At 45.5% G+C, this 17,040-nt stretch overlaps 1 protein-coding gene across 6 annotated transcripts in view; it reads left to right on the forward strand.

The window, feature by feature from the left end:
* ABCC5 (ATP binding cassette subfamily C member 5) overlaps positions 1 to 17,040 on the forward strand; it is a 2,124,586-nt gene that overhangs the window by 1,548,214 nt on the left and 559,332 nt on the right. The window lies entirely within an intron of this gene.

Below are 17,040 nucleotides of genomic sequence, written 5' to 3' on the forward strand. Positions count from 1 at the left end.
GCAGTCTAATGTGGTGTTCTGCTGTCGCGTTGCATGATATGTATTACAGGTAGGCATTTAGGCTAGGCAGCACTGTGAGATTAACATTGTATGCGTGGTATAAGACCTAACAAATAGATAGGTAAGCAGAGCAAATGGGCACAGTAGTAGATAATCAGCAGGTAATCAGCAGTGAGTACATAAACATGATAACTAGGCACAATGAAAGAGGTGCAGCCACGAATGGGCGCGCGCGTTCTGCGTTATGATGTCAGGCTACAGTTAGCTGGATTACTAATCTAGTCTAGATAAGGGGCAGTGGGCGAGCATTTAATAAGGTGTTATACCATTAAGCAGCATTGGGAGGGATGTAGTGCAGTCTATTATTAAAGACAAACAGCGTAATCAGATAGTGGTAGATGATCGGTAAGTCTTGGTGGGGGCGCAAAGAGGAGCTGCGTGTGGGGAGTCTTACTTACAGTGCGCGTTTATCCACGGTCTGCGTTAGTATCCTAGGCCTTCCTTGTGCCTAGTTATCATGTTTATGTACTCACTGCTGATTACCTGCTGATTATCTACTACTGTGCCCATTTGCTCTGCTTACCTATCTATTTGTTAGGTCTTATACCACGCATACAATGTTAATCTCACAGTGCTGCCTAGCCTAAATGCCTACCTGTAATAGATATCATGCAACGCTACAGCTGAACACCACATTAGACTGCATGTATTGCCTAAACTATATTGCTATAATGCATCCTCTCTCATGGACGCTTCGCCGGTCCTGTGGATGCCCAGAGGTTCTTATCGGCAGCAGCTCAAGCAGTCCTTGCTTCCTGGACTGCCTTCAGGTTCTCCTCCACTCGCTGCTTCCCTCCTGCTGGCTCTCGTCTGCTTGCCTGCTGCACGGCTCAACGGCTTCCTCCTTGGAGGACAGGTATCCCTTCGCATCTCAGCTGTGGTGTTTTTAAACTCTGGCGTTGGAAAATGGAATTGCTTTGGGCCAATCACATTTGTTCAGAAGCTAGAGCCCTCACTCTGCTTCTCCAGAGTGATCCTTGGACTCCTGGTCGTCATCTTTTTCTGAGTACATAAAATAACGTCAAATGTAGCATACTTTGCATTCTCTAATGTTTCCGTCTCGTGACTTAGATTGTTTCCCAATACTTGAAATACAATTATATGCAGCATACCTTGATGTTTTAATCCTGTCAAGTATATTAGGTTGGCTAACTTGACAATAGCAGACACTGGCCGTAAGAAAAAAGGAGGATTTAGCATTGAAGAAGGGTTTAGGTGTACTAACGTGGGGCAATACCACGTTCTCTGAACATGCTCGTCCCTAATCCCATAAGGGTGTTCCTCCGCCATGTGATCCTCCCTCGGGGCACCACCACCAGGGGGACTATTGTACTGTTACTGTAGATGTACTGCCCTTGCCCCATGGGAAAGGTCTCCCCTTAGGGGAGAAGGGACTACATCCTCATATTTCTCACAGTAGCCAAACCCAATATAGGTAAGTTAACACAGAAGCAAGACTTAGACTCAAGGGGGCTGTGAGAGTAGCCTAGGGCAACAATGAGTCCACACAGAACACCAATAATTCGGTGTAAGACAGTTAAGTACACAAATATGCAATGATTTATTAGGCCTTTAAAATACACACTTAGCAAATGAAATCTCTAGTCAAATATTGCCACACACTTACTATAAAACAAATAAATATGTTCAACCTTAGGAGAAGATAGAAAGCATTTGATTCAATAACCTGTGTAAAACAGGTACGTACTCAGGTGAATTAAGTTCAGTAGAAACACTTTAGAGTAACCATAAAACAGTACCCTACAATGGTTTGGGGTGTTGTGCCTTAAAGTCATCTGCTCCAAAGATATGCTTTTCAGGAATATTTACTATGTGATTGGATGATGCCAGTGGTTATGATCAAAAGTACAAAAAGGTAAGTAAAGTTCAGGTAGGTAAACTCAATCTCAGCAACAAGGATAAGCCTAGGAAGCAATCCTTTACCAGGCCGCCACCGACGAAAGTCAGGAAGAGTGATTTATGGACAGGGCTTTACGCCCATGTAATCCTTTGGGGAGCAGGAGAAAAGGAACAGGTATGTTAACTTACCCCTCCTGACTCTCGATTCTCCAGAGACCACTGCTTAGGTTGCAGAATCCTTTGCGACATTCTTCTGTGCATGGTCCGACCGAGGAAGGACCATTTGATGAGAGTGTAGAGGGCACTTTCGGATGCGCAATTTAGCTCGGGGCGATGATGGTGCACGAATCTCAGTTCCAGGCACCTTCCAGCTGAAGTTCCATATGAAGAAAAGACAGACTTTTGCAGAGCAGGCAACCTCAAGACACCTCTAGGGAGCGAAGAAGATGGATTGCCACGGATGTCACCACGATAAGGCGGTGACAGGCGATCATCTATGGGCGAACTAAGGAGCAGGTCTTGCATGGCTTCTGGGAATGCAGGAGCTGACCTTTTCTGGAACAAGCTGAAGATCCTCCAAGTTCCAAGGATGTACTCTGAATGGTGACAGCTGCAGCGAAGTTGCCCAGGAGAGAGCTGGTCATTCTACTGGTTGGTCCAGGGACACCTCTGAAGGCTCAGAAGGCACTGATCCTCAAGCATGGATTGAGGCTGGTTGTTGCCAAAAGGTTGAGGGGTCGAAGCAGCGATGACGGTCTTCTTGTGATCAGGCAGTGGAACATGGCTTCACCGGTACTTCACTGGAGTTGTTACTGGTCAGCTGCAGGAGTTCTCCAGTCGTCAGTGGCTTGCTTTTCATTCTAGGGGTCTTTGCACCAACGATGATCTGTCAACTAGTTGCAGGATTCCTCCTTTTGTCCAAGATCTAGACTGGTGCAGATCCTTACCACAGGCACACCAATGGTAAGGATCTGCACCATTCAAACGAGAAGTTACTATGCAATCATGAATGGCCAATTACCACAACATGTGCCTGGAATCAGAATGTGTGCTGGGAGGTTTATAGTGATAATGTAGAAAGACAAAATGTAGAAAGTCAAAATGTCGAAAAATGTAGAAAAAAAAATGTAGAATTTTATTTTATGACGTTTTTTATTCGAAATGGGGGGTTCCCCCCCAGCCCCCTTTTTTTTTTTGTTTTGTTTTGTTTTACCTATTTTTTTTTTATTCCCGGACCCCAAAATAAATATATATTTTTTTTCTACATTTATTTTTCGACATTGTGACTGAACACCGTGCTGAGACCAGACAGTCCAAGCCCTCCCATCCGGGCTTACACACACACACTGCCTCTTTGTCCTAAAAGTCAGCTGCTTCCACCAGGAAAGGGTTTCCCACACATGACAATCTGGGACCCAAGGGGGCAGGAAGATGGCCAAAGAACAATACAGCCAAAGTAGAGGCCAAATCCTCATGCTAGGGCCATTTTAGGATGCAAACCATCTTTAGTAGTTGTTTTTCCGGCAAATGTAAAGGTGCAAAAGTAAGAGAGACTGCAGAAAAATATCCACTACCACCAGCCCATCCTAGGCACACCCTAAATGTAACCTAAAAGCCACTACAAAAAGTTATAAAGCTGCAAAGTATACTAATCACACTTCACTTTAGGGTGAAGTTTGTAAGTGTAACAATACAAGAAATTCACTAAGAGATTTATCATCTCTCAGTACTGATAGTCTTATGAACTGATCAGTTTACCCATACGAATAAGCCGAAAGGAAAGGTAACTAAAGCAGAAGGCTTTACTTAACTCCAAAAAGTCAGGTTAGGAGTCATTACAAAGCAACAAGAAAGGGTGTGCCATAGAAGTCTATGGGCGTAAAGCAGCTAAAAGAAACTCTTTCCTAACACCTACACTATGATGCAGTGCTGGCTGCCATGTTTCTCTCCCTTGCTATGAGGAGAGTCGCTTCAGAGGTGACCTGGAGTGTCATAGTGTCGCATTGCCAAGCACCCTGAATCTCAGCAAGGTACTTTGCCACAACCCTTACTCTTTTTGCTTTTCCTCCCTTCATTATTTGGTGTTTCTATTAGATCATGGTGGTTAGAAGGACTTCTGCTGAAGTCCCTCTGCTGCTACGTCCCATAAGGCTCCCAGGCCCAGGAGTGCTTCGTAGGCACCACATTTGTGCCCTAGGGTGATGATATCCTCACTATACATTGGTTTCAGGGTGTGGACTGGTGGCAGCTAATATTTAGTTTTGGTTTTACCAGTGGTGGAAGCAGATTTACTGCATTAGTTGCCCAATGTAGCTTTATGGTAGCGATCAGGGTACTAATAGTTCAAGTCATTTTGTTTTAAGGGCTTCTCTTTGTTCAGGGAAACCATGATGCCGGTCTAAAGTGGCCATTGAGGACACATGAGCTCTTTGTGAGGCCAAGATGGCACCCTCTATGGTCGTTTGAACTAGTCTAAAACAGGTCCTGCCATTGGACAGGCCACTAAATTTCTTATGGTTGTGGGCCTGGGTGTTTGGAGTTTTGTGGGCTCTATCTGTTTGGCTGGCCGCCAAAACCTTTGTTTTAAATCCCCTTAAAGGATTGCTTGGCTGGCGGGACACAGCCCCTGAGAGTAAAGATACATATGGAGAAAACCCTGGTCCTACACACTGGTCTGTCAGGTAGTTGGAAGGTGGAGCAGGTGTGCTTACGTGATAAAGGGTTTTAGCGTCTGACGAATTCCAGGAAATGTGTCCCCTCTCCCCAATTGGGAGCCACACCCGTTGGGGACTATGGAGGTGAGCCTGCTAAGCTTAGCACCCCTTACGAGAGAGGGCAACTAGGCTCCCACTGGGGTGCTTCTCCCTCACCCACACTTAGAGGACACGAGATCCTGAGATAGGGTATCCGTTATCTTCACTATTCTCAAGATCTCAATATCTTTGTTGGCTATATGGATGTTAAACTATTTGATGACCTGAAACTTCCTGTAAGTATACCTGGTATGATTTCTGGCCCTCTGTGTACCGATACCGTAAAAGTGACCGAATCCAATGTTTTCGAGGAAGAAGTGATAAAATAGTTTTTAAAAGAATGTTTACCGAAAAAAACCTTTTAAAATAAAATATATATGGGGGTGGGGTACGGGATATTAATAAAGGTAGGGGAAAGGAGGCCCCGCAATAAACAGAAATGTGTCACTCTTTCAAAAACATGGATTAGATCAAATCACCTACATCTTCTGTGTACACCATACTCGCCTAAAACGAGGAAACAGTAGGAAGTTCCAACCCCTAACAGAGTGAGCAATAAAGATCCAACCAGTACGGAAACAGAGAGAAGCAGGAGGTGGAGAAGTGGGAGGACAACCTCCTGGGGAGTGTGGCAGAAAAGTCAAAGCTTAAGCCAGGTTTGGCGGATTTGGCACATGACTGAGCCCGCATAATGGTGTAAGCCCTTGCTGAGCTGGGAGCCAGCAACGCCTAGTCCAGCAGAGCAACACAGAGTATATGCCACCCAGAAAGTGGACCAATGGTGTACTGAGACACCAGCCCTGAAGACCTGTAGGAAGCCAGCAGGAAGAGAGGGCGAGGTCCATCTGAACCGGGACACCAAGAAGAAGCAGAAGTGGTGCTGCATTGGCCAAATTCTAAAAGTCTCCCGAAGGGGCACAGCTCAGAGAACAAAGGTACACAGTGGCTCCTGGTAGCCAGGAGCGGGGAAGGGATGCCAAACAAAAACCCAAGGCTGGGCGAGAGAACTGAGACCCCAAGACGGGGTGAGATGCTAGAGACCCCCAAGTGGAATGAGAGAAGCAAAACCCCAAGGTAGGGAGAGATAGACCTGAGACCCCAAGGCAGGGTCAACAACACTGGGTCTCAAGGTGGGATGAGAGAAGCAAAAAAACTTAGGACGGAAAACAACCAAGAACTGTATAACAGGAAAGAAGGCTGGGACCTTCTTGGAAAGGAACACAAGGCGCGTTCTCAAAGTCAGGAACACAGACCTATATCCCCAAGTGAGAAAGAAGACCAGTGATATTTAGTGGAATGGAGTGAATTTTATTACCTAGAGAATGAAGGTTCAAGGAGAGATTCAGTCTACTTATTTAAACTGTGCACCAGGGTGGGGAGCCCCTTTTGAGACAGACATACCAGGATGGGAGTCGGAAGCCAGTCACGATTCATTTTTTAAGAGCCAAAGCCCATGTGTGTCTTTTGTTGAATGTATGTTTCTTTTCATAGTGGTAGGTACAGAACTCGGCAAGTATAGGATTCTGATTGGAGGACTTGCTTGTTTTTGTAAAGGACATTGGGCCTCATTACGAGTATGGAGGTAGCCATGGTGCTATTAGCGCCATGACTACCCCCATACCGCATACCGGGTCCGGGTTCCTTGAATGAGGAATTACCGGGTCATTCCAACCTTGGAGGACCCGGTAATTCCTCATTCAAAATACCCTTTCCCATTCGAGCCCCCATAGGGCTCAATGGGGAGGGAGCTAATAACAGGCCCGTTAATAATGGGTCCGTTATTAGCTCTCCGGTCCGTTAGCGGCTCCCGCTAAGGCTGGCTGGTTTTACCAGCCGCCCTTAGCGGGAGCCGCTAAAGGATCTCGTAATGCAGCTGTAAGGGGTTAACGGCACCAGCATCCTTACCAGCGCCGTTAACCCCTTACCAACGACCTCGTAATGAGGCCCATTGTGATAAATCCTCAGAAATAATCACTGAAACCCTGATAGTGGTGGCCTCCCCTATGGGCAGCGCAAGGCAGCTGCTACCTGATCCTGGCCCTGGAGGCGGTATCATGAGGGAGGACCATATGGAGGGGACATATATCAGGGAAAAGTAGTAACTCCATTAATAGAGACACCAGATTCTTCCAGAACGCCATGAACGAAATAGTGCCAACACTAATGGCTTATTGTAAAGTGGAGCTAAATGTTGTGATCACTAATTCACATAACCTCTCCTGGTTCTGACAAACTCTATTCCAACAAGTATTTAAGACAATGTCACCTTGAGAAGTCTAAAACAGATGTGGACTCCAGTTCTCATAATGACTGGGGTACTGAGATGAAGAATAAGAAGGAGTCAATGGGGAGGAAATGTGATGTTAAGCGTGAAGAGCATTTTAGTTGTCCAACATTGAATCAGCTGTGTGGGACCTTTAAACCCAAAGGTTTCCTACAGCTGGAGGAGCGAGAAAGGCAAGAGGAGAAAAGCTGCAGTGTACATGGAGCGGGAAGCGAGACCGGTAACAGAAGCAGTTTGCAGGAGAAGAGCCACAGGGATAGCGGTGAACGGCATCCTGCAGCGGACCGGCAGTGTTCTAGACCGACGAGAAACTATGGTAATGAAAAGGTGAACGATGCGCAGTGGGGTCAGAAGAGGAGTGGCCTGCAGAACTTTGCAGGTTCTGGCGTCAAAAGAAGCAAACGCTGGCACCAGAACCCAACAAACCTCTGTGGAGATGGGGAACTCAGCCCCGCAAAAGATGCTCACAGCAACAGCGCGGTTTACCGGTGAGTCAGCTTGAGAGTGAAGGGGGCCCCGGAACGTGCAGAGACATTAAAAACATTTGACGAATACTTTTGAAAATCGACGAAATAGAATTATTAAGAGGCAAACATTGTACAATTCTCCTGACATGAGATGTCAGTTGGGGGAAATCTGGAACCAGCATTGCAATGAGTCCAAAGACATTGGGAGAGAGATAAGGAGCCAAAGGCTTGGCAGCTCTCCTGACATTAGATGTCAGTTAGGGGAGATCTGGAGCAAGCATTGTCAAGAGCCAAGAGAAATTGAAAGAAAGGTTGACAGAGCTTGAACAAACCCTCAGATGAAATGTCTGCATGGGGGAAATTGACACAAGTAATCACTGAAGTTAACAAGTTGTGTTTTTGAAGAAGTACGATTGTATGATACCTAAAGTGGAAAGAAGATTGTAGAAAGACCTGATGAGTATCAGGTAAGTCTTTTTTTGGAAAGGGTTACCTGACAGGAGAGTATACCAGGAGAGCTAGGAGTCAAAAGGAGATATTCATGATAGGCGAGTAAACCAGGATGTCAAGAGGGTTTTTTCAGATAAAGAAGTTGAGAAATTCATGGCAGGGGAGTATACCCGGAAAGGAGCAATTATATAAAAGAGGAACATTATCATTATGAACTGTGTTCTATGAAAGAGACATTTGGTTTTTGCCATTCTGACAACCGTATTCTATGCGCGAGAGCTTTTGCTAAAGGAGATGCTTTGTGGAAAATACTTTTTTCATTAATTTGACAGAACATTGTTGGAACAACATATACCCACAGCCTTCCTGAATTGGTTCTGGGCAAGGGAGCCAACTCCTGAATACAAGGATTGCCTTTATTGGAATTACTTATTTAGAACGTTCACATTATAATTGGTTGGCTTGGAATTAGAAACAATTGCCTTGCACATTTTTGTGTATGTTAGTGTGAGGGTCAGATACAATTTGGACACCAGGTCAACTTGTTTTAGTTTCACAGGTAGGGACGTTCTCCTTAGGATAGGGACAGATAGGCCTTTATCCCACCCCTTAATAAGCATGGCAAATGTTGGGAACATTACAATTTTGAGTGCGTCTCTCAGTTCTGACCCCTCAAAACATCCTGACAAGCACCCTTTATGTTTCCTTTTAATAGAGTGGGGCAGAGAATCCTACACTTAAGGACAGCATAGGTTACCACAATGCCAACTTGTGGTCTCCTGATTCTTACCTACTACATGTCCTAAACCATTGTAGCCAATTTTGAGGCCCAGTCTGGCCATTCTGGTGGGACTGGTGTATCTTGCTTGTGCTTTTGTATGCGTTTTCGGGTGCTGGGCATCCTCGCCTGTTCTTCCTCACCCGGTTGCTGATCCATCTCATCTGCCTGGGCAAGACCTTTCATCCTCAGACGGTTTCTGGGCCATTTTACTGCAGTTTAGCGTTAGCATCTCCCACGTTAGAAACTGTTGCTGCCTGGAAGGGTGCTGGGACCCCAAAACCGCACCAACACTGCATCTCTGGGTCGTGTGAAGGCATCTTGAAGAACGACACAGACAACAGATTCCAAATTGAAAGTAACCAAGTTCGTTAACTTAAATGTCAGTATCGAAAAGGCCTAATTTGCCCTATACTAAGGTGCAATTTCCCTACCTGAATAAAACTAAGGAAAGTCTGAGTCAAAGAGTTCAACTTAGGAATCTGTCTGTGTCCAAAACCTATGCTTGCCCTCAGAACTATAACTTTAAAATGTCTAGGGATATCAGCAACCAAAAAGAAAATGGTGTTCAACACAAAGTCCTGAGCTTCTTCCACTTCGTAGCTCTTTCAGCTCCCTTCCACAAGTATGAAACAGTTCAACAAAGTAACATAGTAACAGTAAAATACGAAGCAGACGCACTGACATCAACAGTGCCCGACATTGATTATCAACCTCTGCTAATTCCGCATATATGTCCGACAAAAAGAAGAGGACACATGATGAAAACTGATACAAAACATGCATATAATAAAGAACTTACTGCAAAAAGACGTGAGTACAGAAAAGCGCTACGTAAAGCACGCAAAAAGTCCATCAATGAAGTACCCGCAAATATCAGGAATATTAAATCAAGATACAAAGCATGGGTAAGAGCACATAGATATAAATTGTATCAAGCTGATTCGGAACAAATTACCAAGGCTCTTATTACAAACAACAGCAGAAATTTCTGGACTCTATTAAGAGATACAGCGCAAACCCTTGAGAGACAAATCTTGAATAACATTAGTCAACACGCGTGGGAAAAACACTTTGAAACAGTTTTCAAAGCAGAATTAACAGAAAACAGCACTGAGCTACAATCCAAAGCAATAAATTGGGTCAATGTAGAAAATAAAGAATACATCCTGGATATAATCAAGAACTTAAAGAACTCCAGAGCACCTGGCCCAGACGGCATTACCAACACTGAACTAAAAAATATTCAAATGAACGGACCAGCTTCATAAGTGCCATATTTCGACGCTGCACAGAACTAAAGTCTATACCTGAATCATGGACAAAAGCCATAATAGTTCCGGTTTACAAAAAAGGGAACTTAACGGATCCAACAAATTTTCGTCCTATTGCGCTATTGGACGTGATAGGTAAGGTATACGCAACGTTACTAATGAAAAGATTTCAAATATGGGCTGCATCAGCAAAATGCAATGATGAATACCAAGCTGGCTTAAAAAAAATGCAGGAACCACATGTAACATTCTGGCGTGTAACATTTTAAAAAGCAAAGCATTGCAACATTAAACAGCGTCTATTCGTAGTCTTCATTGACTTCACTCAAGCTTTCGATCGCATTGAAAGACCGCTCCTATGAAGAAAACTAAAAGAGTGGAATTGCCCCGAAGACATATTAGCCCCGATACAGGCTCTGCATCATGAAACCAAAATGCGAGTACGTCTCAGCCGGGAAGGGGACCTGTCAAACGAAGTCAAAAGCACCCAAGGAGTAAAGCAGGTATGCCCGTTGGCTTCAGCGCTGTTCATCACCTACATTGGCGATATTCAAGACATTGGGAAAACAATAAGGGTATTCCCGCCAAAAATCGGAGCCACAGAAATTGGCCATCTCCTATACGCAGATGATCTCACTATTTTTGATCAAACACAAATAGGTCTGTAAAGGAAGCTAAGTGCCCTACAGCAATACGCAATAAGCAACCACCTGGAAATAAATATAAGCAAAACAAAAATCATGATCTTTCAAAATCATGAGAAAAAAACATCAACTTCAAATGGCGGCTGGGCCAAACCGAAATCAAGTCTGTCACCACATTTAAATATCTTGGAGTATTCCTAGACAGCTCATGCCAAGAAAATGCAATGCAAACGGAACTGTTCGGGAAGATAGACAAACTAGCGGCCCAAGCAAAAGCTATCGATGGAAAATTTGGGAAGTATTCACTTGTGCCAGTTTTAAATTTTTACAAAATGAAGGTTGTACCTACCGTGACATATGGGATGGAAGCGATGCCCTTGATGCCAAAGCAAATATGGACAAAACTGGAGGCCCGATTCTGGCGAAAGGTGTTGAAATTACCCCAGTCGACATCAGGGGTGGCCATACGCCGAGAACTCAGCTTGCAATCTCTAAAATGCACAGTGGTGTGCAACACCATAATGCTTTTTAGGAAAAGCAGAATGGACACTAGCAATAAGATCTTCAACATGATCAAATGCGAAATGGATGCCAGAAATTGCCATATGCTAACAGCATGGCAAGAGGAAAACCTAGGTGTACTATGCGACATAGCATCGGATGAACAAGAACTGATTGAAAATCCATGCAAAGTCCTACAAAAAATTAAAGATGCAGACTGGGCAATGACGATCGACATTACAACAAGATCGCAACTCACGGCTCACTTACCATATAACATATTGAAACGAAACGAGCTGCAAGGTTTCATAAACCAATTTCCAAACAAAAAGGCGCAAAATTTAATCTTACGAGCACGACTTAATGTAATGAAAACAAACGAGATACTGCATATTAGAGGACAAGCATCAACTAATGAATGTCGATTTTGCGACAATGCCAGCCACCCTGTTAAAGAAACGATAAGACATCTCCTCATGTCATGCCCAGCAACGAATCTCATTAGACAACAGTATCTGTCACACATGCCTGGCTTCAACATATTATATGAGGAAAATAGATGGTGGTGCAGGCTCATCGGAGGTGATAAAATCACATGGCAAGTTGCAGTAGCAAAAATGTTAGAATACATCGAGCAACAACTACTCAACAACAATGGGTGTCAGCAAGAACAAAGCCAACCTTGACTTCAACATCTAGTAAACGAACCTTCAAAACTATGAACTGTACACAGACAACGACAAATTGGCCAGACAAACAATCTTATGGAATGATGAGAAAATTTGTATTGTAAAAATCTTATGTGATTAAACAATAAAAAAAAAAAAAGTAACATCTCAAAATTCCCTTTCTGAGAATTAGAATGTAATGATCTCTTCCGGTCTTTGGGCTTCCTTCCCCAAGTTAGGACTCGGGTTTCCCTTCCCTAAGTTCCAAATCACACAATTTAAATGACCTTGAAATGAAAAGGCTTCTAGGTAGGACTCGGGGTTCTCTTCCCCAAGTGCCACAATTCCAAAAGAAACACAAAATGTACTTTTCTTATATAGTTTAGTTGGATGTTGTTTTCAAATGTACAGTTCATACAAGTTTATAGCTTTCCCACCTGTTGAAAATGTCATTATAAATCAGGCTTCTGTATCCTTATTTTGCCTGTTCTTTTCACCTCTTGTTATATTGCAGCATACAGTGATGGCTTTATAGCACTTAAATATATGATGATTTGTATGGATTTAAACTTTCTTTCCTCCTTTAGATTTCGACTGTTTAATAGCAAAGTCTTAAGTAAATTTGTGTTCAAAATGTAGACCTCTGGCTTAGGGTTTGTTTTCCCTTCATATTTCATATGGAGTTGAATAATAGTTTTTCACTGTAAATGCATAGTACAATATGCAGAGACCTTCGAAAACGTGTTTCTTGCCGCACACGACCTCTCTGATGCAAGATATGCCCTTCAATTTAATATTGAGCAAATGTAACTGTTCGTTGTACTTTAATTGAATAGTTCGGATTTCAGAGACTTTCGAAAACATGTTTCTTGCTACACGCGACCACTCTGATAAAAATGTATTTCAGGAAAAACTTCAGTTCAGACACACGCACCGGGTTTCTCGAGCACTTGAAACTCACTGGTCACTTTGAATGCTTGGGCTGCAGTAAGGATCACCCAGCCTTCTTCCTTCTGTGTCAGGGCTCAGTTCCTGCCCATAGACACTCCTGGGGTGGTCCTCCACCACAGGGGAACAAGCATGTTGAATGGAAAGGAACAGGGTAGCCTTCCTGCACAGCTCCCTTCAAGTTTCCTAATCTGCTCCAGGAAGTCCCCACTTCCACGCCATGTGGTCCGGTCCTTTGCTGCCTGCACCAACCGCCTTGTCCTTCTCCTGTCGATTCCCTTTGCCACTGGGTCGGGCTCCATTTATACACCTGCAGCCCCTTGACAGGCTGCTGGTGTGGATGAAAAGTTAGCGCTGCATGACTCCCATTAAAGGGACATGCCTGACGTTCGCTGCTCTTAGCAGGCATCTTTCTCTTCCCAGTACTAGAGTGGTAAAAGAACATATTCTTTATTGCTCTTAGTGGCCTCTTCATTGCTCTTAGTTACCTCTTCTTTGTCCCAGTACTGTCAAGTGTATAAATTGTGGAGAAAAGATAGGAACTAGCTTACAATAGCCCGTAAAGGTTGGGGAAGGCTGGGGTTTGTTGTCATTCAGGAAAGGGGGATACCTTGTCTCACCCAAAGGCACTCCATTTCCCAAGGATACTCCACCCAGGTGATCCTCCCTAGCTTCTCTGCACCCAGGGTCGGAATCCAATAGCGATGGCCTTTCCCTGGCCACCTGCGCAAAGGATCCAAGGGCTCCAGGAGTGAGAATACCCTCAGGTTTCTCTGCGGCACTGGGTCACCACTGCCATTGCCCTATTGGAGCAGCCATTTTGCTGGTGTGCTATCCACGTTTGCCTGCTAAGCCGCTCGGGTCTGCAGTGTGCAGTTTCTTCTCACCTGCTGAAGCTATCTCTGTTGTTGATTCTGCTTCTGGTTGCTGGATCTCACTCGTGTGAAGGATAGTTATTCGTTTGAGCCATCTGGGTCATCATTGGCTCAGTATTCAAGTCCCTGTGTGACTGGATCATTCATTTTGTGCTGTAAAAAGGAGCGTTTACTTATCATGTTTTGTTTTCATGGAACAGTGTTTTCTGGAACCAGCACTGTAAGTATTAACCTCTGGGTACTGAGTTTGTTGGTTAGTCACAATACACGCCTTCAGGAATCTTCATGGTCTGCGGTCATCAGGTTCTTCTATGTCTCGCCCCCTTTGCTCCATACCTATGGGTGTCTGTCCATTGGGATGGAACGAAAGCTCTTTTTTCACAGCACAAATGGATAGATACCCCTTTAACAAAAACCTTAAGTTGTGCGTAAGGCATGGCAGTGTGGGCATGGCTAGCCCTGCTGACCTCGCCCACCGGCAACCCCCGTTAACCTTTTTCTCTGCTTTGACAAGACAAAACTGGATGTTCTTGACGGTGCACGATTCACTCCTTTTTTCCCACACAAATTTTCCCTTCCTCCTCCTCCTCCCCCCCACCCCAATTTCTCTCTTCTGACATCCGTTTTTTGGTTTTATGATGTGTATTACAGTCCTTGTGTCATACTCTACCTTTTGGAAACCCTACGAGGCGGCGGACTCCCACAGACTTTGTCTCGAGTGCATGTTTCGAACCATTGGTATGTGGATTGCGCATCATGTCATTCTTTTTTGCTGCAGCCTCTGTGAAGCCGATTAGGACCCAGCACAAGGCTTGCCACTGCGATGCCGCGGCCCACCCCAAGACCTCATATACTTCTACCCGTGCTTGTGCTGAGGGCTTCAGCATCAGAAACCTTCAGAGTCCCATAAGCCTAAGGGTCTAAGACCTGGCGGATCTTGCTCTGAGGATTTGGCATCCTACCGGGATACACCCTGAGGGCCCAGAAGGATCTTTGGCACTCAGCGCCGCATTGAGTAAACCTCCAAGTATCTCACAAAAGGTGTGAGAAACAGCTCAATGGAAACAGCAACAGGCTTCCTCAAGTGTCACGTTCACATCAGGCTACAAACACATACCTAAAGATCTTCTTTGCAGTCACCACAAGATGGCAGCATGGTGGCAAGAAAAATCTAAGGCGCCATCTGTCTCAGTTACCCGTACTGCAGGGACAATTTCAGAAGCTTTGTCACATGAGCCCTTAGCATCAGGAACACTGGGTGCATGTCTGGCTCAAATATCCTTACTGCCAACGTTCAGCAAAGTGGCATTTTTAAGAGTGTACAGGTTCCCTATGTCCACCTCTTGGCCTACGTCCTATCTGGTATCTTCTCTAGCATGGGGTCTGGCATGGATTCACATACTCATGAATATTCCCCGTCGTCAGGCTGGGAATCCTCTGTAAAAGCAAAAATAGTTTCACTTTAGCTTGAAAACTGTATTTCTTCTCTAAACCAATTACTGTACCCTGGGTCATACTGCCCCCATCCAATGACAGTCCTCTCCCAAAGCTCCACCCCTGGTGCGCCATTTTTTTTATTTTTGCTATACATTTCAGTGTTGGGCGTCCTCTTCTTGCTCTCCAAGCTATTTCGTTCATCTTTTGAGGTTTCGGCAACATTTTTAAAACTTTTTGACTGATTTTTGTCTCATTGTTCGACTGGAGGTCAATTACCGGCAGTGGGGGTTCCACTGTCGGCGCAGATAATCTTACATCGCGGATCTTCCAGCGAAGTTCCGAGAAGGCCCGTTCTTGGGCCTACTTCATGCCTTTCCACCATGTCCGAGGAGAAGTGGTGTCTCTTCATACTCTGCACAAAGTATGGATTGAGGAATGTGTATGTCCACGATAGGCACCATAAATGTTTGTATTGCATGCATCCGGACCATGTCTGTTGTGGGTTTTTGAAGAAAACAAAGAAGGATCGCTACAGAAGGTTCGAAGTGTGGCTCAAGTCGGGCAAGGCCTCTGACTCTGCTTCTGGGCATGGTTATGCCTCACCCAGGACCGGCCGGTCCAACGAGCGAACTCCCTCAGAAAAGAGGTTGAGGTCCTTTGAGGGCGCCCTGCCCTCGGGGTTCAAAAGAAGGCCAGGCTCCACAACGCTAATCCCACTGGGTTCACGGTGGCTGCAGATCCCAACTCTGGGAGGACACAGTCGCTGTCACTGACTACATCCATGGCCAGCCTTCCTGTAAGGGGTGCTCCGTCTAAGAGAATGTCGACAAAGGAGCGATGTAAAGGTGACCATTTTCTCCCCCTTCAGCTGCGCCATTGCCCAGGTCGACTACTCCATCGACTGTTCAGCCTTCCAGAAAAACTTTATCATTGACGATCATGACCCTGTCGTCGAAGGCTCCTGACCACCCAGTCGACTACCTCGTCGATGTCCACCACATCTTCGTCAAAGGGGTGCCCGACGCAAGCATAAGTCAAAGGATACAGTGGGCCCGAGGCGTCAACCGACACCTCCACCACCATCTCCGCTTTGGGATTTGACTCCGCCTGGGGAACCGGCACTGCAGATGAACACGGGCACAAATACGGCTACTACGGGGGCAGACACCGATAAGGCAGATGACTTTGTACCAGCGACAGGGAAATGTTGGCCGTGGCTGAGCCCCACAGGGCCTCTCCACCAGATGAGTTTGGCTCCTTTCATGCCATGATGTCCAGGGCCTCGGACCTCTTTCATCGGGTGCCTGAGGAGACTAAAAAGGAAGGAGTCCTTTACCGACGACATGAGTCCAGACAGAAGACCATCATGTCCGTTCCCTTGCTGGGCGATATCTGGGAAGAGGGCTTAGCCATAATGAAGACTCTGAGCACCGCTCCTCCCAAGCGGGATATACTCGAGAAGTAGTACAGGGTCCCGGACTCGGCCCCCAAGTGCTTAAGGTCCTAACCTTCTCCCAACTCTGTGGTCTCTGCCGCAGCCCAGAAGCGCTTGACGAATCCGTCGTCTTCGTCCATGGTGTCACCGAACCAAGTTGGGAAGAAGCTGGATGCGATGGGAAAGAGGATCATCTATACTGCGGCCTCCACCATTAAGGCCGCTAAAGCCCTGGCTATTCTGTCGCACTATAATCGGGAGCTATGGTATAAATTGTGCCTTATTCTGGAACTCTTACCAGAGGACACGAAAGTCGAGGCCCTGGCTCTGTTCCAGGATGGGGAGATGGCCTCAGACCATGCCATTACAATGGCAGTGGACATCGCAGACAAAGGCTTCCGCCAAATGGACCACGGAGTGTCTATTAGTCGACAAGGATGGCTGAAGACCACCAACTTCAGACCGGATGTTCAGTCCAAAGTGGTGGATATGCCATTTGATGGAGAAGACCACTTTGGCAAAACTGTTGACGAGTCTCTGCAAACTATCAAGACAGACATGGCACGTTCGCTAGGGACTCTACAGCAATGTTAGTTGTCTTCCTTT

This window comes from Ambystoma mexicanum, chromosome 10 (assembly GCF_040938575.1).
Source record: "Ambystoma mexicanum isolate Mex_15411 chromosome 10, UKY_AmexF1_1, whole genome shotgun sequence".
Lineage (NCBI taxonomy): Eukaryota > Metazoa > Chordata > Amphibia > Caudata > Ambystomatidae > Ambystoma > Ambystoma mexicanum.